The 26,581-nt window shown below is 44.8% G+C and overlaps 1 protein-coding gene across 2 annotated transcripts in view; it reads right to left on the reverse strand.

Moving 5' to 3' along the window:
• The window catches only part of DTX3 (deltex E3 ubiquitin ligase 3), a 69,482-nt gene extending 52,920 nt beyond the window's left edge, over window positions 1-16,562 (reverse strand). The window contains exon 1 of one of the 2 annotated variants that reach the window (XM_073576811.1): window positions 16,522-16,562. The gene's annotated coding sequence lies outside the window, so the exon portion shown is untranslated. The other variant, XM_073576810.1, reaches the window with a different exon arrangement.
• Between the last annotated feature and the right edge of the window lie 10,019 nt (window positions 16,563-26,581).

The raw sequence follows: 26,581 nt of genomic DNA on the forward strand, positions 1-26,581 counted from the left end.
TTGTATTTTGACTATCCACTTGTCTCCTGATTTTATCCTTCACGTGACTACTCGGCTTGGATCATACTTGGCGTCCCTTCCTGCCTCACGTTCACTCTTCTGGACGGCAGCCTTTCCGTGGAAGCAAGCTAGTGTAAGACCAGATCCTGTACAGGAGTTAAAGGGTGTCGGGGTTTCTCTGGAATCTGCCAGTCAGAGTGGCTTGTGCCAAGTCTGTCCAAGATAGCCTGTCAGAGCCTATGACAGACATAACAGCCACACATTATTCATGCTACTGTGAGCAGCCTGCATGGCCTAAACGTACTACCATGGTCTGCAGCTTCTCCAGACCTGTCTCCCATCAAGCACATCTGGGACGTATCTACTCAGCACTTGCAACGGGTGCTGCCAGCAGTGGATCTTGATGATTTGTAAGCCCAAGTGCATTCACTGTGACACAACATACCTCAGACAAACATTAACAAATTCAATGATAGCAGTCAAGGTTGTAAGTGCAGGTATTTCTGCGTGTGGCGCTCATACTTGATACTGAATAAATCAAGATGTTTTGAAAATATCTTTTCAGCATTTACATATCATTAACCTGTCTATCGATCCTGTGATTTCCATAATTTCATTACTTTTTCATTATTGGGGTTGCAATTTCAATTGTGAGGAGTATAAAAACTAACTAGAGAATGCTAGGCTCCATAGACAATGAGATACAGAACGTTCTGATAATTCAGCAAAATAATCTGGAATCTCACAAACTAAGTGAGAAGGAGCAAAAGAACCAGTGAATAATCCATAATACGTGATATTCTGGGTTAACCGAATCTACACCAAATATGTTCTTACTTTAAATTACTGAAGATGAAACTCGTATTAAGAGATTTATGCTACACGTGTCTACAGTGTGTAACATATGTCCGGTAATACTAGATACATGCACACAATAATCCCACATGACGTCACCACACTCCCCCACCATCATCTGACAGCCGGTGGACAGAGGCCTATCTGCCCTCATATACATTTTCATGGTAGTCTCATACTGTTCATTTTTTTTTTTGCCTCAGCAGAAATAATAGAAAGTTCTCATCAGTCCATGCTCATATCTGTGCCCTGCCACAGTCATCATGATTATGATTAATATGGAGGCAATATAGTGCTCACAAGGAACACAAAGAAAGATGCCCAGCTCTGCTACACATGGCATCTATTTACATAATTGCCTTGTAATGTTTTAATTTCCTGTTCTGTCCAGATGTCACCGTTTCCCAGAATTCCAAGCGGAGGAAGTTCACCGACCGCCATATTGGGACACCCAAGTGATGGGTGTCTCAATATGGAAACTGCTGCTGGTACCAACCAATTGCACGGTACGACCAGCCGAATACGGTCGCACCACACACACACACGCTCTATACGCCGTACGCACCACACAAACACTCTATACGCCGTACGCACCACACACACTCAGACTCACACACTCACTCACACTCATTCACTCACATTCTCACACTCACACACTCAGTCTCACTCACACTCATGCAGACTTTTGTGCGGTACCGCCAGTGGAACACCATTGCACTGCGCTTGAGCGAATTCCGGGCAGGCGCAGTGAATCATTCGGCTGATCCCGGCGGCAGATGCATGACGTGTCTACAGGCTCAGGAAGCCGGTCACATTAAAAGGGTTTTCCCAAGAACGAACGTTCATTTAAAAAATTGACTGTGTCTGACCTGTGTACGGAGCATACCACATCTCCTAGACAGGGGAGGAAGCAAGAGACAATACTGACATTACAGCAGGGGATCAGAGGATTCATTTTGTGAGGTAAAATATTTCACTGACTGCTTTTAAACAATATTTTACCTCACAAAATGTATCCTCTGTGATCCCCTGCTGTAATGTCAGTATTGTCTCTTGCTTCCTCCCCTACCCAGGAGCTGTGGTATGTTCTGTACACGGTCAGACACAGGGGTAAGAGAGACAGAGCACAGGGGGAAGACAGCTCAACCGGGGCAGCACATGCAATTTATATATGCGTGCTGTATGTATTTAGCCCTGTATATGACGCAGGGTGGATTGATTTAAATCACGCCGATTTAAATCATGATTTAAATCACGATTTAAATCAAAAGATTTTTTTCTATTTAAATCGGATCGATTTAAATCATGATTTTAATCATGATTTAAATCAAAAGGTTTTTTTTTAATATAAATCACGATTAAAATGAGAAGTGAGAGCAGTGTGCATGTGCGCCCATAGTTACACGGACGAAACTAGGGGCAACGATCTAACGCCAGGGTGAGGGGGGGACCCCAAAGTAAGTAAAAATCTTTTTTGTTTTACTATATGGCAATAGGTAGGTGTTTAAAAGCAGCATGTCTTAATTATATAAACTATTAATAGCCTCCACATTTTGTTCATACTGCCCCTTTAATTCCACACTTCTAGCTTGGTTTCAGTTTTGGTTTAGTTTCTTTTTCCCTGCATTCAGTTGACATGCCCAAACTTGTTGGATAGTCAGCAGTACTTGGCTCAGGCTGTAGTAACATCAGCAGTGCTTGGCTCAGGCTGTAGTAACAATCAAACTTCATAAGTGAGCTGTGTGAGCCATGGCAGCAGGTCGTAAGAGAGACCCTATTTGGGTTCATTTTGTTGAGATGCCAGCAGCAGATCTTGGAAAGAAAGGTGCAAGAGCAAAGTGCAAATACTGTCAAAAGGATATCCAAGGACTTGTTTGCCGTTTGAAATCACATTATGAAAACTGCAACCAGAAGGGAAATGAAGATGTTGATAGTGATACAACTAATGTCAATGAACCCCCACAGCTTCTTATGCACCAGGAGCCTAGTACTAGTGGTAAGTCTGGCAATTAATTTACAACCTATTTTTTTAACAGACATTTTACTGGGATGGTTAAAGTCTATGAAAAGAAAAATGATTTAAATCAAAAAAATCTGATTTAAATCAAAAAAATCTGATTTTTTTGATTTTTTTAAAAAAATCAAGATTTTTATCCACCCTGATATGACGTGTGTGTGTATATATATATATATATATACCGTATGTGTGTGTGCTGTGTATATATACAGCTCTGGCAAAAAATTAAGAGACCACTTTCAAATGTTCAGTTTGTCTGATTTTTCTCTTAATAGGTATACTCTTGAGTAAAATGTAAATTGCTCTTTTAGTCTATAAACTTCTGACAACGTCTCCGAATTTCCAAACAATAAATTTTGTATTTTTTTTCCTGACAAAGAAAAATGGTCAAAATTGAAAAAAAAAAAAACAGTGCTTTCAGACCTCAAATAACGCAAAGAAAACAAGGTCATAATAATTTAGAAACAACAATACTAATGTTTTAACTCAGGAAGAGTTCAGAAATCAATATTTTGTAGAATAACCATGATTTTTAATCACAGCTTTCATGCGTGAATAATCTCACATTTGCATTTAGCTGAAAACTGGGGCCCTAGAGTTGGTTACCGGTGGGCCTTCGGCACCCCAGTCCGACACTCCGCACACATATATACAGTACAGACCAAAAGTTTGGACACACCTTCTCATTCAAAGAGTTTTCTTTATTTTCTTGACTATGAAAATTGTAGATTCACTCTGAAGGCATCAAACCTATGAATTAACACATGTGGAATTATATAATTACCAAAAAAGTGTGAAACAACTGAAAATACTGTGTGTCTTATATTCTAGGTTCTTCAAAGTAGCCACCTTTTGCTTTGCTTACTGCTTTGCACACTCTTGGCATTCTCTTGATGAGCTTCAAGAGATAGTCACTGGAAATGGTTTTCACTTCACAGGTGTGCCCTGTCAGGTTTAATAAGTGGGATTTCTTGCCTTATAAATGGGGTTGGGACCATCAGTTGTGTTGTGCAGAAGAAAAGAAAAACGAGTGGCTATCATTACTTTAAGAAATAAAGGTCAGTCAGTCCGAAAAATTGGGAAAACTTTGAAAGTGTCCCAAAGTGCAGTGGCAAAAACCATCAAGCACTACAAATAAACTGGCTCACATGAGGACCGCCCCAGGAAAGGAAGACCATGAGTCACCTCTGCTGCAGAGGATAAGTTCATCCGAGTCACCAGCCTCAGAAATCGCAGGTTAACAGCAGCTCAGATTAGAGACCAGGTCAATGCCACACAGAGTTCTAGCAGCAGACACATCTCTACAACAACTGTTAAGAGGAGACTTTGTGCAGCAGGCCTTCATGGTAAAATAGCTGCTAGGAAACCACTGCTAAGGACAGGCAACAAGCAAAAGAGACTTGTTTGGGCTAAAGAACACAAGGAATGGACATTAGACCAGTGGAAATCTGTGCTTTGGTCTGATGAGTCCAAATTTGAGATCTTTGGTTCCAACCACCGTGTCTTTGTGCGATGCAGAAAAGGTGAACGGATGGACTCTACATGCCTGGTTCCCACAGTGAAGCATGGAGGAGGAGGTGTGATGGTGTGGGGGTGCTTTGCTGGTGACACTGTTGGGGATTTATTCAAAATTGAAGGCATACTGAACCAGCATGGCTACCACAGCATCTTGCAGCGGCATGCTATTCCATCCGGTTTGCGTTTGGTTGGACCATCATTTATTTTTCAACAGGACAATGACCCCAAACACACCTCCAGGCTGTGTAAGGGCTATTAGACCAAGAAGGAGAGTGATTGAGTGCTACACCAGATGACCTGGTCTCCACAGTCACCAGACCTGAACCCAATCGAGATGGTTTGGGGTGAGCTGGACCGCAGAGTGAAGGCAAAAGGGCCAACAAGTGCTAAGCATCTCTGGGAACTCCTTCCAGACTGTTGGAACACCATTTCCGGTGACTACCTCTTGAAGCTCATCAAGAGAATGCCAAGAGTGTGCAAAGCAGAAATCAAAGCAAAAGGTGGCTACTTTGAAGAACCTAAAATATAAGACATATTTTCAGTTGTTTCACACTTTTTTGTTAATTATATAATCCCACATGTGTTAATTCATAGTTTTGATGCCTTCAGAGTGAATCTACTGTTTTCATAGTCATGAAAATAAAGAAAACTCTTTGAATGAGAAGGTATGTCCAAACTTTTGGCTTGTGCTGTACGTCACATACAGGGCTATATATACCGCACACATATATACGTCACATACAGGGCTATAGATAGAGCACACATATATACGTCACATACAGGGCTATAAATACAGCACACATATATACGTCACATACGGGGCTATAGATACAGCACACATATATACGTCACATACAGGCCTATAGATACAGCACACATATATACGTCACATACAGGGCTATAGATACAGCACACATATATACATCACATAAAGGGCTAAAGATACAGCACACATATATACTTCACATACAGGGCTATATATACAGCACACATATATACGTCACATACGGGGCTATAGAAACAGCACACATATATACGTCACATACAGGGCTATATATACAGTACACATATATACGTCACATATGGGGCTATATATACAGTACACATATATACGTCACATACGGGGCTATAGATACAGCTCACATATGTACATCGCATACAGGGCTATAGATACAGCAAACATATATACATCACATACAGGGCTATATATACAGCACACATATAAACGTCACATACGGGGCTATAGATACAGCACACATATATACATCACATACGGGGCTATAGATACAGCACACATATATACGTCACATACAGGGCTATATACCGCACACACAGGCTTGGACTGACCCCGTATGTGATGTATATATGTGTGCTGTATATAGCCACGTATGTGATGTATATATGTGTGCTGTATATATAGCCCTGTATGTGATGTATATATGTGTGCTGTATCTATACCCCTCTACGTGATGTATATATGTGTGCTGTATATATAGCCCTGTATGTGACGTATATATGTGTGCTGTATCTATAACCCTGTATGTGATGTATATATGTGTGCTGTATCTATAGCCCTGTATGTGATGTATATACAGTGGGGCAAAAAAGTATTTCGTCAGTCAGCAATAGTGCAAGTTCCACCACTTAAAAAGATGAGAGGCGTCTGTAATTTACATCATAGGTAGACCTCAACTATGGGAGACAAACTGAGAAAAAAAAATCCAGAAAATCACATTGTCTGTTTTTTTTTCATTTTATTTGCATATTATGGTGGAAAATAAGTATTTGGTCAGAAACAAAATTTCATCTCAATACTTTGTGATATATCCTTTGTTGGCAATGACAGAGGTCAAACGTTTTCTGTAAGTCTTCACAAGGTTGCCACACACTGTGGGTGGTATGTTGGCCCATTCCTCCATGCAGATCTCCTCTAGAGCAGTGATGTTTTTGGCTTTTCGCTTGGCAACACGGACTTTCAACTCCCTCCAAAGGTTTTCTATAGGGTTGAGATCTGGAGACTGGCTAGGCCACTCCAGGACCTTGAAATGCTTCTTACGAAGCCACTCCTTCGTTGCCCTGGCGGTGTGCTTTGGATCATTGTCATGTTGAAAGACCCAGCCACGTTTCATCATCAATGCCCTTGCTGATGGAAGGAGGTTTGCACTCAAAATCTCACGATACATGGCCCCATTCATTCTTTCATGTACCCGGATCAGTCGTCCTGGCCCCTTTGCAGAGAAACAGCCCCAAAGCATGATGTTTCCACCACCATGCTTTACAGTAGGTATGGTGTTTGATGGATGCAACTCAGTATTCTTTTTCCTCCAAACACGACAAGTTGTGTTTCTACCAAACAGTTCCAGTTTGGTTTCATCAGACCATAGGACATTCTCCCAAATCTCCTCTGGATCATCCAAATGCTCTCTAGCAAACTTCAGACGGGCCCGGACATGTACAGGCTTAAGCAGTGGGACACGTCTGGCACTGCAGGATCTGAGTCCATGGTGGCGTAGTGTGTTACTTATGGTAGGCCTTGTTACATTGGTCCCAGCTCTCTGCAGTTCATTCACTAGGTCCCCCCGCGTGGTTCTGGGATTTTTGCTCACCATTCTTGTGATCATTCTGACCCCACGGGGTGGGATTTTGCGTGGAGCACCAGATCGAGGGAGATTATCAGTGGTCTTGTATGTCTTCCATTTTCTAATTATTGCTCCCACAGTTGATTTCTTCACTCCAAGCTGGTTAGCTATTGCAGATTCAATCTTCCCAGCCTGGTGCAGGGCTACAATTTTGTTTCTGGTGTCCTTTGACAGCTCTTTGGTCTTCACCATAGTGGAGTTTGGAGTCAGACTGTTTGAGGGTGTGCACAGGTGTCTTTTTATACTGATAACAAGTTTAAACAGGTGCCATTACTACAGGTAATGAGTGGAGGAAAGAGGAGACTCTTAAAGAAGAAGTTACAGGTCTGTGAGAGTCAGAAATCTTGATTGCTTGTTTCTGACCAAATACTTATTTTCCACCATAATATGCAAATAAAATGAAAAAAAAACAGACAATGTGATTTTCTGGATTTTTTTTTCTCAGTTTGTCTCCCATAGTTGAGGTCTACCTATGATGTAAATTACAGACGCCTCTCATCTTTTTAAGTGGTGGAACTTGCACTATTGCTGACTGACTAAATACTTTTTTGCCCCACTGTATGTGTGCTGTATCTATAGCCCTGTATGTGACGTATATATGTGTGCTGTATCTATAGCCCCGTATGTGACATATATATGCGTGCTGTATATATAGCCCTGTATGTGACGTATATGTGTGCTGTATATATAGCCCCGTATGTGATGTATATATGTGTGCTGTGCCTATAGCCCCGTATGTGATGTATATATGTGTGCTGTATATATAGCCCCGTATGTGATGTATATATGTGTGCTGTATATATAGCCCCGTATGTGATGTATATATGTGTGCTGTATATAGCCCCGTATGTGATGTATGTGTGCTGTATATAGCCCTGTATGTGACGTATATATATGTGCTGTATATATAGCACTGTATGTGATGTATATATGTGTGCTGTATATATAGCCCTATATGTGATGTATATATGTGTGCTGTATATATAGCCCCGCATGTGATGTATATATGTGTGCTGTATATAGCCCCGTATGTGATGTATATATGTGTGCTGTATATAGCCCTGTATGTGACGTATATATGTGTGCTGTATCTATAGCCCCGTATGTGATGTATATATATGTGTGCTGTATATAGCCCTGTATGTGACGTATATGTGTGCTGTATCTATAGCCTCGTATGTGATGTATATATGTGTGCTGTATCTATAGCCCTGTATGTGATGTATGTGTGCTGTATCTATAGCCCCGTATGTGATGTATATATGTGTGCTGTATATAGCCCCGTATGTGATGTATATGTGTGTGCTGTATATAGCCCCGTATGTGATGTATATATGTGTGCTGTGTATATAGCCCCGTATGTGATGTATATATGTGTGCTGTATATAGCCCTGTATGTGACGTATATATGTGTGCTGTATCTATAGCCCCGTATGTGATGTATATATGTGTGCTGTATATATAGCCCCGTATGTGATGTATATATGTGTGCTGTATATAGCCCCGTATGTGATGTATATATGTGTGCTGTATCTATAGCCCCGTATGTGATGTATATATGTGTGCTGTATATATAGCCCCGTATGTGATGTATATATGTGTGCTGTATATAGCCCGGTATGTGATGTATATATGTGTGCTGTATATATAGCCCTGTATGTGATGTATATATGTGTGCTGTATATATAGCCCTGTATGTGATGTATATATGTGTGCTGTATATATAGCCCCGTATGTGATGTATATGTGTGTGCTGTAGCTATAGCCCCGTATGTGATGTATATATTTGTGCTGTATATATAGCCCCGTATGTGACGTATATATGTGTGCCGTATCTATAGCCCTGTATGTGATGTATTTATGTGTGCTGCATATATAGCCCCGTATGTGATGTATATATGTGTGCTGCATCTATAGCCCCGTATGTGACGTATATATGTGTGCTGTATCTATAGTCCCGTATGTGATATACAGTGGGGAAAAAAAGTATTTAGACAGTCAGCAATAGTGCAAGTTCCACCACTTAAAAAGATGAGAGGCGTCTGTAATTTACATCATAGGTAGACCTCAACTATGGGAGACAAACTGAGAAAAAAAATCCAGAAAATCACATTGTCTGTTTTTTTTTCATTTTATTTGCATATTATGGTGGAAAATAAGTATTTGGTCAGAAACAAGCAATCAAGATTTCTGGCTCTCACAGACCTGTAACTTCTTCTTTAAGAGTCTCCTCTTTCCTCCACTCATTACCTGTAGTAATGGCACCTGTTTAAACTTGTTATCAGTATAAAAAGACACCTGTGCACACCCTCAAACAGTCTGACTCCAAACTCCACTATGGTGAAGACCAAAGAGCTGTCAAAGGACACCAGAAACAAAATTGCAGCCCTGCACCAGGCTGGGAAGACTGAATCTGCAATAGCCAACCAGCTTGGAGTGAAGAAATCAACTGTGGGAGCAATAATTAGAAAATGGAAGACATACAAGACCACTGATAATCTCCCTCGATCTGGCGCTCCACGCAAAATCCCACCCCGTGGGGTCAGAATGATCACAAGAACGGTGAGCAAAAATCCCAGAACCACGCGGGGGGACCTAGTGAATGAACTGCAGAGAGCTGGGACCAATGTAACAAGGCCTACCATAAGTAACACACTACGCCACCATGGACTCAGATCCTGCAGTGCCAGACGTGTCCAACTGCTTAAGCCTGTACATGTCCAGGCCCGTCTGAAGTTTGCTAGAGAGCATTTGGATGATCCAGAGGAGTTTTGGGAGAATGTCCTATGGTCTGATGAAACCAAACTGGAACTGTTTGGTAGAAACACAACTTGTCGTGTTTGGAGGAAAAAGAATACTGAGTTGCATCCATCAAACACCATACCTACTGTAAAGCATGGTGGTGGAAACATCATGCTTTGGGGCTGTTTCTCTGCAAAAGGGCCAGGACGACTGATCCGGGTACATGAAAGAATGAATGGGGCCATGTATCGTGAGATTTTGAGTGCAAACCTCCTTCCATCAGCAAGGGCATTGAAGATGAAACGTGGCTGGGTCTTTCAACATGACAATGATCCAAAGCACACCGCCAGGGCAACGAAGGAGTGGCTTAGTAAGAAGCATTTGAAGGTCCTGGAGTGGCCTAGCCAGTCTCCAGATCTCAACCCTATAGAAAACCTTTGGAGGGAGTTGAAAGTCCGTGTTGCCAAGCGAAAAGCCAAAAACATCACTGCTCTAGAGGAGATCTGCATGGAGGAATGGGCCAACATACCAACAACAGTGTGTGGCAACCTTGTGAAGACTTACAGAAAATGTTTGACCTCTGTCATTGCCAACAAAGGATATATCACAAAGTATTGAGATGAAATTTTGTTTCTGACCAAATACTTATTTTCCACCATAATATGCAAATAAAATGAAAAAAAAACAGACAATGTGATTTTCTGGATTTTTTTTTTCTCAGTTTGTCTCCCATAGTTGAGGTCTACCTATGATGTAAATTACAGACGCCTCTCATCTTTTTAAGTGGTGGAACTTGCACTATTGCTGACTGACTAAATACTTTTTTTCCCCACTGTATATATATGTGTGCTGTATATATAGCCCCGTATGTGATGTATATATGTGTGCTGTATATAGCCCCGTATGTGATGTATATATGTGTGCTGTATATAGCCCCGTATGTGATGTATATGTGTGCTGTATCTATAGCCCTGTATGTGATGCATATATGTGTGCTGTATCTATAGCCCCGTATGTGATGTATATGTGTGCTGTATCTATAGCCCCGTATGTGATGTATATATGTGTGCTGTATATAGCCCCGTATGTGATGTATATATGTGTGCTGTATATATAGCTCCGTATGTGATGTATATATGTGTGCTGTATATATAGCCCTGTATGTGATGTATATGTGCTGTATATATAGCCCCGTATGTGATTTATATATGTGTGCTGTATCTATAGCCCTGTATGTGATGTATATATGTGTGCTGTATCTATAGCCCCGTATGTGATGTATATATGTGTGCTGTATCTATAGCCCTGTATGTGATGTATATATGTGTGCTGTATCTATAGCCCCGTATGTGATGTATATATGTGTGCTGTATATATAGCCCCTTATGTGATGTATATATGTGTGCTGTATCTATAGCCCCGTATGTGATGTATATATGTGTGCTGTATCTATAGCCCCGTATGTGATGTATATATGTGTGCTGTATATAGCCCCGTATGTGATGTATATATGTGTGCTGTATATAGCCCCGTATGTGATGTATATATGTGTGCTGTATATAGCCCCGTATGTGATGTATATATGTGTGCTGTATCTATAGCCCTGTATGTGATGTATTTATGTGTGCTGTATCTATAGCCCCGTATGTGATGTATATATGTGTGCTGTATATATAGCCCCGTATGTGATGTATATATGTGTGCTGTATCTATAGCCCCGTATGTGATGTATATATGTGTGCTGTATCTATAGCCCCGTACGTGATGTATATATGTGTGCTGTATCTATAGCCCCGTATGTGATGTATATATGTGTGCTGTATCTATAGCCCTGTATGTGATGTATATATGTGTGCTGTATATATAGCCCCGTATGTGATGTATATATGTGTGCTGGATATATAGCCCTGTATGTGATGTATATATGTGTGCTGTATATATAGCCCCGTATGTGACGTATATATGTGTGCTGTATATATAGCCCTGTATGTGACGTATATATGTGTGCTGTATCTATAGCCCCGTATGTGATGTATATATGTGTGCTGTATCTATAGCCCCGTATGTGATGTATATATGTGTGCTGTATATATAGCCCTGTATGTGATGTATATATGAGTGCTGTATCTATAGCCCCGTATGTGATGTATATATGTGTGCTGTATCTATAGCCCCGTATGTGATGTATATATGTGTGCTGTATCTATAGCCCCGTATGTGATGTATATATGTGTGCTGTATCTATAGCCCTGTATGTGATGTATATATGTGTGCTGTATATATAGCCCCGTATGTGATGTATATATTTGTGCTGTATATATAGCCCCGTATGTGATGTATATATTTGTGCTCTATCTATAGCCCTGTATGTGATGTATATATGTGTGCTGTATATATAGCCCCGTATGTGATGTATATATGTGTGCTGTATATATAGCCCTGTATGTGACGTATATATGTGTGCTCTATCTATAGCCCTGTATGTGATGTATATGTGTGCTGTATCTATAGCCCCGTATGTGATGTATATATGTGTGCTGTATATATAGCCCTGTATGTGACGTATATATGTGTGCTGTATATATAGCCCTGTATGTGACGTATATATGTGTGCTCTATCTATAGCCCTGTATGTGATGTATATATGTGTGCTGTATCTATAGCCCCGTATGTGATGTATATATGTGTGCTGTATCTATAGCCCCGTATGTGATGTATATATGTGTGCTGTATATATAGCCCTGTATGTGATGTATATATGTGTGCTGTATCTATAGCCCTGTATGTGATGTATATATGTGTGCTGTATATATAGCCCCGTATGTGATGTATATATTTGTGCTCTATCTATAGCCCTGTATGTGATGTATATATGTGTGCTGTATCTATAGCCCTGTATGTGACGTATATATGTGTGCTCTATCTATAGCCCTGTATGTGATGTATATATGTGTGCTCTATCTATAGCCCCGTATGTGATGTATATATGTGTGCTGTATATATAGCCCCGTATGTGATGTATATATGTGTGCTGTATATATAGCCCCGTATGTGATGTATATATGTGTGCTGTATCTATAGCCCTGTATGTGACGTATATATGTGTGCTCTATCTATAGCCCTGTATGTGATGTATATATGTGTGCTGTATATATAGCCCCGTATGTGATGTATATATGTGTGCTCTATCTATAGCCCTGTATGTGATGTATATATGTGTGCTCTATCTATAGCCCTGTATGTGATGTATATATGTGTGCTGTATCTATAGCCCTGTATGTGACGTATATATGTGTGCTCTATCTATAGCCCCGTATGTGATGTATATATGTGTGCTGTATATATAGCCCCGTATGTGATGTATATATGTGTGCTCTATCTATAGCCCCGTATGTGATGTATATATGTGTGCTGTATATATAGCCCCGTATGTGATGTATATATGTGTGCTGTATTTATAGCCCTGTATGTGATGTATATATGTGTGCTCTATCTATAGCCCCGTATGTGATGTATATATGTGTGCTGTATATATAGCCCTGTATGTGACGTATATATGTGTGCTCTATCTATAGCCCTGTATGTGATGTATATATGTGTGCTGTATATATAGCCCCGTATGTGATGTATATATGTGTGCTGTATATATAGCCCTGTATGTGATGTATATATGTGTGCTGTATATATAGCCCCGTATGTGATGTATATATGTGTGCTGTATATATAGCCCCGTATGTGATGTATATATGTGTGCTGTATATATAGCCCCGTATGTGATGTATATATGTGTGCTCTATCTATAGCCCCGCATGTGATGTATATATGTGTGCTCTATCTATAGCCCTGTATGTGATGTATATATGTGTGCTCTATCTATAGCCCCGTATGTGATGTATATATGTGTGCTCTATCTATAGCCCTGTATGTGATGTATATATGTGTGCTCTATCTATAGCCCCGTATGTGATGTATATATGTGTGCTGTATCTATAGCCCTGTATGTGACGTATATATGTGTGCTCTATCTATAGCCCTGTATGTGATGTATATATGTGTGCTGTATATATAGCCCCGTATGTGATGTATATATGTGTGCTCTATCTATAGCCCCGTATGTGATGTATATATGTGTGCTGTATATATAGCCCTGTATGTGATGTATATATGTGTGCTGTATATATAGCCCCGTATGTGATGTATATATGTGTGCTGTATATATAGCCCCGTATGTGATGTATATATGTGTGCTCTATCTATAGCCCCGTATGTGATGTATATATGTGTGCTGTATATATAGCCCCGTATGTGATGTATATATGTGTGCTGTATCTATAGCCCCGTATGTGATGTATATATGTGTGCTCTATCTATAGCCCTGTGTGTGTGATGTATATATGTGTGCTCTATCTATAGCCCTGTATGTGATGTATATATGTGTGCTCTATCTATAGCCCTGTATGTGATGTATATATGTGTGCTGTATATATAGCCCTGTATGTGATGTATATATGTGTGCTCTATCTATAGCCCTGTATGTGATGTATATATGTGTGCTGTATATATAGCCCCGTATGTGATGTATATATGTGTGCTGTATCTATAGCCCCGTATGTGATGTATATATGTGTGCTCTATCTATAGCCCTGTGTGTGATGTATATATGTGTGCTCTATCTATAGCCCTGTATGTGATGTATATATGTGTGCTCTATCTATAGCCCTGTATGTGATGTATATATGTGTGCTCTATCTATAGCCCTTTATGTGATGTATATATGTGTGCTCTATCTATAGCCCTGTATGTGATGTATATATGTGTGCTCTATCTATAGCCCTGTATGTGATGTATATATGTGTGCTCTATCTATAGCCCTGTATGTGATGTATATATGTGTGCTCTATCTATAGCCCCGTATGTGATGTATATATGTGTGCTCTATCTATAGCCCCGTATGTGATGTATATATGTGTGCTCTATCTATAGCCCTGTATGTGATGTATATATGTGTGCTGTATATATAGCCCCGTATGTGATGTATATATGTGTGCTGTATATATAGCCCCGTATGTGATGTATATATGTGTGCTGTATATATAGCCCCGTATGTGATGTATATATGTGTGCTGTATCTATAGCCCCGTATGTGATGTATATATGTGTGCTTTATCTATAGCCCCGTATGTGATGTATATATGTGTGCTGTATCTATAGCCCCGTATGTGATGTATATATGTGTGCTCTATCTATAGCCCCGTGTGTGATGTATATATGTGTGCTCTATCTATAGCCCTGTATGTGATGTATATATGTGTGCTCTATCTATAGCCCTGTATGTGATGTATATATGTGTGCTCTATCTATAGCCCTGTATGTGATGTATATATGTGTGCTCTATCTATAGCCCTGTATGTGATGTATATATGTGTGCTCTATCTATAGCCCCGTATGTGATGTATATATGTGTGCTCTATCTATAGCCCCGTATGTGATGTATATATATGTGTGCTGTATATATAGCCCTGTATGTGATGTATATATGTGTGCTGTATATATAGCCCCGTATGTGATGTATATATGTGTGCTCTATCTATAGCCCCGTATGTGATGTATATATGTGTGCTGTATCTATAGCCCTGTATGTGATGTATATATGTGTGCTGTATATATAGCCCCGTATGTGATGTATATATGTGTGCTCTATCTATAGCCCCGTATGTGATGTATATATATGTGTGCTGTATATATAGCCCTGTATGTGATGTATATATGTGTGCTGTATATATAGCCCCGTATGTGATGTATATATGTGTGCTCTATCTATAGCCCCGTATGTGATGTATATATGTGTGCTGTATCTATAGCCCTGTATGTGATGTATATATGTGTGCTGTATATATAGCCCCGTATGTGATGTATATATGTGTGCTCTATCTATAGCCCCGTATGTGATGTATGTGGAGGGCAGACACTCCAGGACACAGCTGTGGCTTCGGATCCTCTGACAGAAGCGTCTACATATGGTGAATGTTACAATGTCTGGGTCACTGATCCATAACCTGTCCTTCAGCAGCCTCTGCCCGGCTCCCTCCCAGCCTCTGCCCGGCTCCCTCCCAGCCTGTGCCCGGCGCCCTCCCAGCCTCTGCCCGGCTCCCTCCCAGCCTGTGCCCGGCGCCCTCCCAGCCTCTGCCCGGCTCCCTCCCAGCCTCTGCCCGGCGCCCTCCCAGCCTGTGCCCGGCGCCCTCCCAGCCTCTGCCCGGCTCCCTCCCAGCCTCTGCCCGGCGCCCTCCTTCCTCCCAGCCTCTGCCCGGCGCCCTCCTTCCTCCCAGCCTCTGCCCGGCGCCCTCCCAGCCTGTTCCCGGCTCCCTCCCAGCCTGTGCCCGGCTCCCTCCCAGCCTCTGCCCGGCGCCCTCCTTCCCCCCAGCCTCTGCCTGGCGCCCTCCTTCCTCCCAGCCTCTGCCCGGCTCCCTCCCAGCCTCTGCCCTCCTTCCTCCCAGCCTCAGTACACGGCTGACTCCGTACTGCCCGGTGCCCGGATGTATGATGCAGTAGAATACGCACCGGTGCCAGGATGAGCGACCAGGCCGGGCGCCACCAGCGCGTCCTCCTCGCAGCCGTGCCCTGTGCCCGGCCCCGCTAACACACGCCTCTCACAGAGCAGCCGCCCGTCCTGCCCGCGGCCTGCATGCTGCGCTCTGCTCTATCCTGCCTGTGTCGGGCTGCGCCGCTGCACATCGCGGAGAGATGACATACCTCCCATCACAGCAGCCATCGTGCAGCAGGTCACATGGGTGTTGCGTCGCAGGAATGGTCATAGCCATAGCAACAGCGAGGAGCCAGGAAAATAGAGAAATCCCTGCACTGGTGGGGAGGAGGACGTGACATTACCCCCCACCTGAGTGTGCTATCACAGGAGCTCACCTCACACACGTCCTGCCAGGGCCCAGGGTCCTGTAATATACCAGTGCCCACCATCTGCCACCAGTGTCATGTCAGACACCTGCCCAGGGTCCTGTAATATACCAGTGCCCACCATCTGTCACCAGTGTCATGGCTCACACCTGCCCAGGGTCCTGTAATATAACAGTGCCTACCATCTGTCACCAGTATCATGTCAGACACCTGCCCAGGGTCCTGTAATATAACAGTGCCCACCAGCTACCACCAGTGTCATGGCAGACACCTGCCCAGGGTCCTGTAATATACCAGTGCCCACCATCTGTCACCAGTGTCATGGCTCACACCTGCCCAGGGTCCTGTAATATAACAGTGCCTACCATCTGTCACCAGTATCATGTCAGACACCTGCCCAGGGTCCTGTAATATAACAGTGCCCACCAGCTACCACCAGTGTCATGGCAGACACCTGCCCAGGGTCCTGTAATATACCAGTGCCCACCATCTGTCACCAGTGTCATGGCTCACACCTGCCCAGGGTCCTGTAATATACCAGTGCCTACCATCTGTCACCAGTATCATGGCTCACACCTGCCCAGGGTCCTGTAATATACCAGTGCCCACCATCTGTCACCAGTGTCATGGCTCACACCTGCCCAGGGTCCTGTAATATAACAGTGCCTACCATCTGTCACCAGTATCATGTCAGACACCTGCCCAGGGTCCTGTAATATAACAGTGCCCACCAGCTACCACCAGTGTCATGGCAGACACCTGCCCAGGGTCCTGTAATATACCAGTGCCCACCATCTGTCACCAGTGTCATGGCTCACACCTGCCCAGGGTCCTGTAATATACCAGTGCCTACCATCTGTCACCAGTATCATGGCTCACACCTGCCCAGGGTCCTGTAATATACCAGTGCCCACCATCTGTCACCAGTGTCATGGCTCACACCTGCCCAGGGTCCTGTAATATACCAGTGCCTACCATCTGTCACCAGTGTCATGGCTCACACCTGCCCAGGGTCCTGTAATATACCAGTGCCCACCATCTACCACCAGTGTCATGGCAGACACATGCCCAGGGTCCTGTAATATACTAGTGCCCACCATCTTCCACCAGTGTCATGGCAGACACCTGCCCAGGGTCCTGTAATATAACAGTGCCCACCAGCTACCACCAGTGTCATGGCAGACACCTGCCCAGGGTCCTGTAATATACCAGTGCCCACCATCTACCACCAGTGTCATGGCAGACACCTGCCCAGGGTCCTGTAATATAACAGTGCCCATCAGTTACCACCAGTGTCATGGCACACACCTGCCCAGGGTCCTGTAATATAACAGTGCCCACCAGCTACCACCAGTGTCATGGCAGACACCTGCCCAGGGTCCTGTAATATACCAGTGCCCCGCCATCTTCCCCCAGTGTCATGATACATATCTACCCAGGGTCCTGTAATATAACAGTGCCCACCATCTACCACCAGTGACATGGCACACACCTGTAGGTGAGGGAGCCCCCGCTTTGTACCCGGGCCGGAACTAAGGGGGCTGTCACCAAGGTTCCCGAGGGGTTTGTTTCCAGGGGAAGGAATAAGCAGGTGGGACAGAGACTCTTCCAGAAAGCATGGGGGCGGGGCTACTATAAAAGGAACACACACGACCAGCAGGGGGCACTCGACGAGGAGAGACAAGCAGCAGGAAGCAGGAACCTAGGTGGCACCAGAGAGCCAGAGGGAGCGAGCGTCTACCAGAAGTATGACAGGGACTCACCGGTGTTAGGAAGCAGACGGTACCGAGTAGCCCAGCAGGGGGACGTCGACCGGACGACTGCATTCCCGCTCCCGACACCCAGACCTGCGGCTGCGGCCTGCCCGCTGCCACCCGCAGCCGCTGCTGCCCGATTCCAGCCCACGGCCGCGGCCTATACGTCCAGGCCCCCGGCCGCTGCCATCTCCCCTCCGCCAGGAGGCCCAGCGCTGGGGAACTCTTCAGGGGCCTGCTGTGCCCTCGCTCCACCTTTGCGTAGAAACTCTAGAAACTTACGTCAACTCCTTGTCGGCTGGGCCCAGCGGCTGAGACGCCGGATAGACATCTACAACCACTCTGCCGGACGTCAGAGAAGGATAAGTGACACGTCGTAGTTAACTAGTTATAGTTCTTGGACTGATAGCCGGCCTTACCGCGGGCCTTATAGCTACCGGTTCCGACCAGGTAGTTAATATTGTGTATTATTGTTTGTATCCCTGCGAGGACAACTGTTGTCAGCTTGCTAGTTACTCAAATAGCCCTTATATAAAAATTGCATTTAAGCTTGCTCCGTCTTGTCACTGCATCCTGCGTACCTGTGAATCCTACATTTGGTGTAGTCGGCAGGATGCAGTCTCCGAGCATGAGCGGGGAAGCTGCAGACCAAGGGGGCGAGAGTGGGCCCCAGGCCAGCTTATCTCTAGGGGCTATGTTAAGCAACCTGCCCCGGTTCACAGGCAGCAATACCATGCTGTGGAGCTGGGTAGAACGAATGTGGGGGTTATTTATGATGCGCCCGATGACTCCTGACCTGGAGGCCGAGGTGGCCCTAATGGCATTGGACAGGGAGGCCCGGGACTCCGTGATGTTAAGACCCCCGGGACAACAAAATACCTTTGTCAGGGTGTTAAAGATCCTGGAGGAGACCCGACTGATGTAGGAGAGCTGAGAACCCGGATGTTTAGTCGTATGCAGAAAGAGAGGGAGACAGTGACGCAATATATGATTGTTTTGCAGGACTTATATGCACCCATTGAGAGGAAGGATGGGGTCGGCGTGGGACCCGTGGACATGACATTACGTGACCTTTTAGTGACCGGGCTACGAGACACCCTGACGAAACAGGCTCTGCGAGAGCGGGTGCGAGTGGACCCGCATCTGACCTTTTCGGCGATAGGAAGGGAGGCACACACTCGGGAACAGGAGCAAGGGGTGACAGTCCATGTGGGGATGGCCCGGAGTATCGAAGCATCCGTAACCGCCCTGGGTGAACCCCACTGGGTGAAAGAGATGAGGCAAGAGCTACAAAGTATTAGTTTTGGTCCAGGAAAGGCCCGAAATTTGGGACCAACGGGATGCCCATTATTCAGACCGGGCCAGAAAAGAGGCGGCATGGAGGCGCATCTGTGGGCAGATGTTTACAGATTTTGGTGAACGGCCACGTGAGGAGGAGCAACAAATGAGTAAGTTATCGCCTTTTTTACCAATCATCTTAAAGGTCAGAACTAAGCTTTTTTCAAAATAGCCCCTAAAATCCTATACTGTATATGTAGTTATCCTTGTTTGTAATTGAAAATTTAGGAAATAAAGCACACCCTATTATGCCACATGACTATGTGAAATGTTATGAAAGTTGCTTGGCACATTTCTCAAAGGTAAAATTACATTTTGCCATCACATTGCAGTTGAGGATGTGATGAGACGCTGGCGTAGCATCCGCGACCAGTACCGGCGGGAAAGACAGCAGAGTGCCAGGAGTGGGGCAGCAGCACCGACCAAGCGAAAATATATTTATTTTGACCACTTGTCTTTTTGGCACCAATTATGGATCTCATGCTTGGCCACAACAGGGCCAAATGGAGGCCTATAACCAACCTGCCCAATATGGCCTCTTGTACAGACCCGGTGTTGGAGGCTGGCCCCAACCTGGATTTGGACAACATGGTCATATTGGGGGGTATGATGGATGTGGCTACAATCATTCACAGGAGTATACTCTCATTTTTTCTTATGGCCACTTTGGCGCTCAGCTACATGACCCTGGCCACATATTATCACAGGGCCAAGATTATCCACCACAACAGGGTGATGGTGAAGCTGGGAACCCCACCCCCCAACAAAGAGATGAAGGCCTCCTGCCCTCACCTCCACCAACATACCAGAAATTATGATCCCAAATTGTTGTTTTTTTCCCTTAGCAAATGAAGGTATGTTTTTATATATTTTGTTGTACAAATTATGTATAATACATAAAGGCCCACATTTTATGGGCAATATATGCCATATGACAAAAACATGGTAAGCACTATCCCAAGTTTACTTTAGCTTTTCTTAAAAACTTGAAAAAGCAAAGTTTGGACTCTTGTTTCATTATTTCATAAAATTGACCTCTATACTCATCTTTAGGCCAAATTAACAGAACACAAAAGCAATATGAAAGGGACAAAACCAATATATATATATCAACACATAAGAACATCACAAAAAAGATACAGCCTGATCTTGCCAGGTAGTAGCACCCTGAGGTGATACAAAATACTGGGTGAACACATCACAGACTTTGAGTCCTGAGAGAGGACGCCGTAAAGGGTGCACATATGTTGTAGGCCTATCCCCATTGTCCACCACACCTTCAGCCACATCAGATGAGGAGCAATCATGCAGTCTAGTGAAGTTATGGAGGACCACACAAGCTTTGATGACCTCATTGACGTTGGCTTCACTCAGCTGAATGGCAGACTGGAGGACACACCATTTGGCACAAAGAATACCGAAGGCGCACTCCACCAGTCTTCGGGCACGTGATAGGCGCAAGTTAAAAATCCTGCGCCGGTGGTCAAGGTTTCTGCGCGGGTATGGCCTCATTACATGCCTGGTCAATTGGAAGGCTTCATCCCCCGCTAGGACATAAGGCACCGCTACTTGATTTGAGCTTGACAGCTGACGTGGTGGAAGGCCAAACTGGTTATTGCGCAGCCGCCGACCCATAATGGAAGAATTGAAGACTCTAGAGTCTCCAGTTCTTCCATAAGCCCCAATGTCTACAATTATAAACCTGTAGTTACTGTCAACCAGAGCCAACAAAACTACAAAAAAATTTTGTCTATAGTTATAGAATTGGGACCCTGAGTTCGGTGGCTTACGCACACGGATGTGCTTCCCATCCAGGGCTCCAATACAATTGGGGAATTGGCAGTGCGCCTCAAATCCCCTGACAATCCTCAACCAGTCTCCCATCTTGGGCTCAGTCATGACCACTTGATGAAGTCTGGTCCAGATTTGTGAACATGTAGCCCGGACTATGCCAGATATTGTCAAGAACTCCAGATGGAGTGCGGCATAAGAAAGCCCAGTTGTGAGGAACCTACAATTAAAGAAATGGAGAAAATATATACATTACTACATGCTACAGGATGCATACATTACATCTAGATCACCAGAACATTGGGTAACTAAGAAGCTAGGCTTATACTACATATACACACGTACCACGGCTATCTAATGTGTAATAAAACATTCTAGTATTCTTACTTAGACAATAGATTTGGGAAATATTAAGAATGTCACTCAGCCAAAAAGGGGTCACTGAGTAAGATAATTCTTTAGAAAACGAATCATCTACATACATTCTGTAGCTGAGGAATACATACCGTAACGTAAGGAGTCCTCAGCAGAGATACATTTGTGCATCCTGGTGTCCTGGAAGATGATCCCTGGGCACACTGTCTCCAACAAAACATCAAAGGTAGAAATGGTCATCCGACAATAGAGGAAAAACTTGTCGGGATGTGTCCTCAGAGATGCATAAAGCCTGTGAAAATGGCCTTTATTGAGGCGTTGTCTCAAATGCGGATTCACCCACATTCATCTCCTTCTCCTTCTCCTCGGATCCACAATCACTGGGTATGGCTGGCCAAAGCGGCGGGACAAAACCCAGATTTACAGAACACGGACAGTTGGAGTGAACTGAAGTGGGTCTGACATGTTTGCAAACAACCACCAAGACACCAACACAAGCACAGCACCAAAATGGGCAGATTGGAGGCTGGCACCTGGTGTAGAGGCAATAAATAGGGTTGCTGATGATGATTTAAATTATGTGCAGGCCTCAAAACCATTAAATGTCCATTTTGCAAGGTTACGAGAAAAAAATGGTATACGAATCGCTTACAGGCGCAAAATACGTGGCCACACCCTGACAACAGATGACATACGGATCTGTCACGATCCATTTTTGGATCCGTGGCAGATCTGGACTCTCATATTAAACCCTTTTTCCTTTCTGGCCATCGGGGGTTAATGTCAGTTTTTCCCCCCGGTGGCCACTGGTGTTACTGCATGTTTAGTTAGTCTGCTGGTGAGTTCCCCCCCACAGTGGCCGCTGGTGTTACTGCATTGTGATTAATTATCTATGCAGGTGGAAACCACTCCCACCTTCCTACGTAAGCTCACCAGGTGCACTAGCTAATTGTTGGTGATATTGTTCCTCTTTAGAGACCAACCAAGCTGGAGTTCAGTAGCTGACAGCGTAATGTGGTGCTTCAGTTGCATGCTGTTTTCAAGTGGCTAACTCTGCTGTCCTGGAGCATTGCAGCAGAGCAAGCTAAGTCTTGTCTTTCAATTTATTTAGTTTCAACAGTTTTATTGAAATGAAAGCATCATTTAATATGAGATACATTCATATTAAAGTACAAGGATCCCCTCGCAGGGGGAAATACATAGAAAAAAAAGGCACTTAAGGTCATACGGTATCCTTGACTACAAAATCTTCGCTTAGAATATGTGTAGAAAAACAATTATAACACAACTAAGTTAGACTTAATGGGATGGGGAGGAAAAGTGGGGGGTTCAAAGTGAGTGTCGATAATGCGAGATACACAAACGTGGGGCGCCAGTGTACCTGTTTCAGAATCTCTAATTGTAAGGAGCCACTACCATGCCAATATATTATATAAAGATATCATTTTGGAAAGATCATCGTCTTTATGTGCCTGAATCCAAGGGTCCCAGATACCTCGAAAGTTATCGAAAGAATCAGAGCTAATAGCTTCTATTTTCTCGTATAACATTATCAAATTGACCCTATTCTTCACCTGTGTTAAAGAGAGCGCACTGGTTTTCCATCTGCTAGCTATGTGGTTTCTCGTCGCCATAGCAATAAAATCAACAAGACTGCAAGTTTTATTGTTGGCATTGGTTGGTCTGTCCCCCAGCAGAAGAACTGACAGTGACAGAGGTAGTTTCCTACCCAAGATATTATCAATTAATTTTAGTACATCTTTCCACAATGACTTCACTATCGGACATGTCCATCAAATATGGAGAGTGTCTCCATCGTCAGTACACCCTCTAAAACAATTGCCAGGGACTGAATGGTAAATATTGTGCAGGAAGCTAGGTACAGCTTTCAGTTTATTTAACCCCAAGGTGTCTGTATTACCCTTTCCCTGGTTTTTGGTGCAGTTTACTTTATTCCCTGCCTCACCTCCTGGGGGTTGGGGGATTAGCTCAGGGTTACACAGGAGATAGGGACAGGTCGGAGACTCGGGCCTCACTACCATTAAAGGTACTGTCACACTTAGCGATGTACCAGCGATCCCAACCAGCGATATGACGCAGTCAGGATCGCTGGTACATCGCTAAGTGGTCGCTAGTGAGCTGCCACACAGGCAGATCTCACCAGCGACATCGCTGGGGACGGGGGTCGTTACTTACCTGTCAGACGCGGCGATCCTGACGTCCTCCCGCCCGCGTCCACGCTCGTCGCTCGTCTCTCCACAGGAAGCTGACGACGAGAAACGGTCCAGGACGTTCTCGCGCGATCAGCGATAACCAGCGGGGGAGCCGGTCGTAGGTAAGTATCAGACACAGCGATATCGCTAGCAATATCGCTATAACGTCACAAGTTATAGCGATATTGCTAGCGATATCGCTTAGTGTGACAGTACCTTAAGTGTACCCCCAAGTTAAGGAAAGTCAGGGCACCCCATTAGCCTGAGGGGCAGTTCCACTTCTCCTGTTTTCCCCCTATTGCCCCGTGACAGGATCACTATTTAGGGACCATTTCTCCGTATTACGGCCGTAAAATACGGACCATATTTTTTTACATTGTGTGTGACTCCAGCCTTAAAGGTGAATTGGCCGAAGCGAAAATAGCGGCCGAGGACACAGGAAGTCGGTTAGGGCCGGGCGGAGAAATCACTAACCGTCGCGGCCCTCGCCTAAGTCGGTTCCCACGACCACTTGCCTGTTACGATTGTGAAAGATTGGGACACTTCGCCCGTGAGTGCCCACGTTGCAGGAGGAGCCCACCCTGCCAGCCATTAAAATCAGAGGGCTCTGAGCTGGGGGGACGCTGCTCGGTGCCAGAACACACAACGTGGGGTGGTGGAAGTCCCGAAGATCTAGTTGTGAAGTGTCCCCTGATTTGGGCAGAGTTCGAAGGCCGTGCGGTACGGTGCTTGGTGGATACAGTGTCGCAAGTTACTACTATGCCGGAACCGGATAGGAAGTTAGCCTGTTTGTAACATTAGGAAGATTAGATAAGTATTGTTAAACAGCATTTAAAATTTTTGTGTGTTCCTGTATTGTACTTTTGTTGTCTTGCAGCCCGCGGACGTGCTGTGTTTAACGGGGGGGTATGTGGCGCCCCTGAGGCTTCAGTCGCCACAGAGGTACTGCACCTTCTCCTAAGGTGTGGTGCCCCACCATCCAGGTAGGGTGGGAACTCCATTCCACATTCCAACACCTGCACCCCACACACAGGATAGTTCAGCAGGGACCCATCCATGTTTTATGCTGGAAAGGTCATAGGGTGCCTTTTGTGGTCCCTGGCTTCGTAACACGAGAGGTGCTGGGGAGGTGGGTGGAGTTAGATATAAAGGAGAGGGAAGGTGTAGGATTTGAGGTCAGTCCGCAGAAGAGGGCAGGCGGAGTAGGAGAGAACAGCCACTCGGTGAGGAGTGGGGATCCCTGGAAGAAGGGATGGAGGAAGGAGTGCTGCAGCTGCCCCAGTGAACTGGGCCAACTGGCACGGGAAGGAAGAGAAGGAGAAAGAGACGTAGACTGGAGACTACAGATTCCATAAGAGAGATAGAACAGATCGGAACGAAGGAGAATAGAAGGACGGTGGGAAGCAGGTTCAGAAAGAGAGATAACCCTTCCTGTCCAGAGCGCAAAGGCCGGGGCCCGGTCCTTGAGGTTGATTGGATCTTTATGTCCGGCAACAGACACCGGAGGAGTAGTGAGCCACTAACGCCTTACTCCCATCATAGACTTGGGACACAACAACACTTGGATAGTGAGCCGGGACACAGAGAGGAGTCCCCGAAGCAGGCTACAGCTGTCTGTCATACAAGTAAAGACTAGGAACACATAGAGAGAGGCATTCCAGGGTAACTAAGTACTGGAGTGCTTCGCACCTAAAGGCGCATTGGAGGAGTCGTTCAGTAAGGCACATATTGGCGGAGTGTGGAGGGGAGAATCCTGTCCTGCCTGGAGGTTGGCTGGGGCCCTGGCCTGAAGAACACAGTGCGGAGGCCAGCATTGGTGTGAACTGCAAACAGTGAGTAAAGCTTTGGAACTGCATACTCTGGTGTCCTCCAGTTATTTCAGCACCGCTACACCTGGGTACCAGCATCTATACCATTCTGCGCCTCTCCTCATCCATTGCACCTACACTGCCCTGGGACTACAGCTCCACCTGTGGGGAGCTACACCATCTTTGCTGCACCACACCATCAGTCCCAGTGGATCTGCACGCAGCATTGGCTTAACATCTTGCTTGCCGAACACCACAGGTGGCGTCACGAACTATCTAAATAAACTATTACACTATTAACATCACCGCCATTGATATTGGGCGCCCAGGGCCACGGACCGGGTCACTGCTGCTGTGACACATCCTCTGGACACCGGCCCAGTACGGGTACCACCGCTGCCCTGGGTGTGAGGGCGACCCACTTCCCCGTATCGAGGAGTCCCTATCAGCGCTAGGGAAGGCGAAATATTTCTCTACTCTGGACTTGGCCTGCAGATAATGGCAGGTGCCAATGTCGGAGGAAGATCGTGCAAAAACCGCCTTCATCTTTCCCATGAGACAATTCGAATTCAATCGTATGCCGTTCGGCCTGGCCAATGCCCCAGGAACCTTCCAGCGACTA

Source organism: Dendrobates tinctorius, unplaced genomic scaffold (assembly GCF_039654945.1).
Source record: "Dendrobates tinctorius isolate UK_male_01 unplaced genomic scaffold, ASM3965494v1 ptg000051l, whole genome shotgun sequence".
In the NCBI taxonomy this organism is placed as follows: domain Eukaryota; kingdom Metazoa; phylum Chordata; class Amphibia; order Anura; family Dendrobatidae; genus Dendrobates; species Dendrobates tinctorius.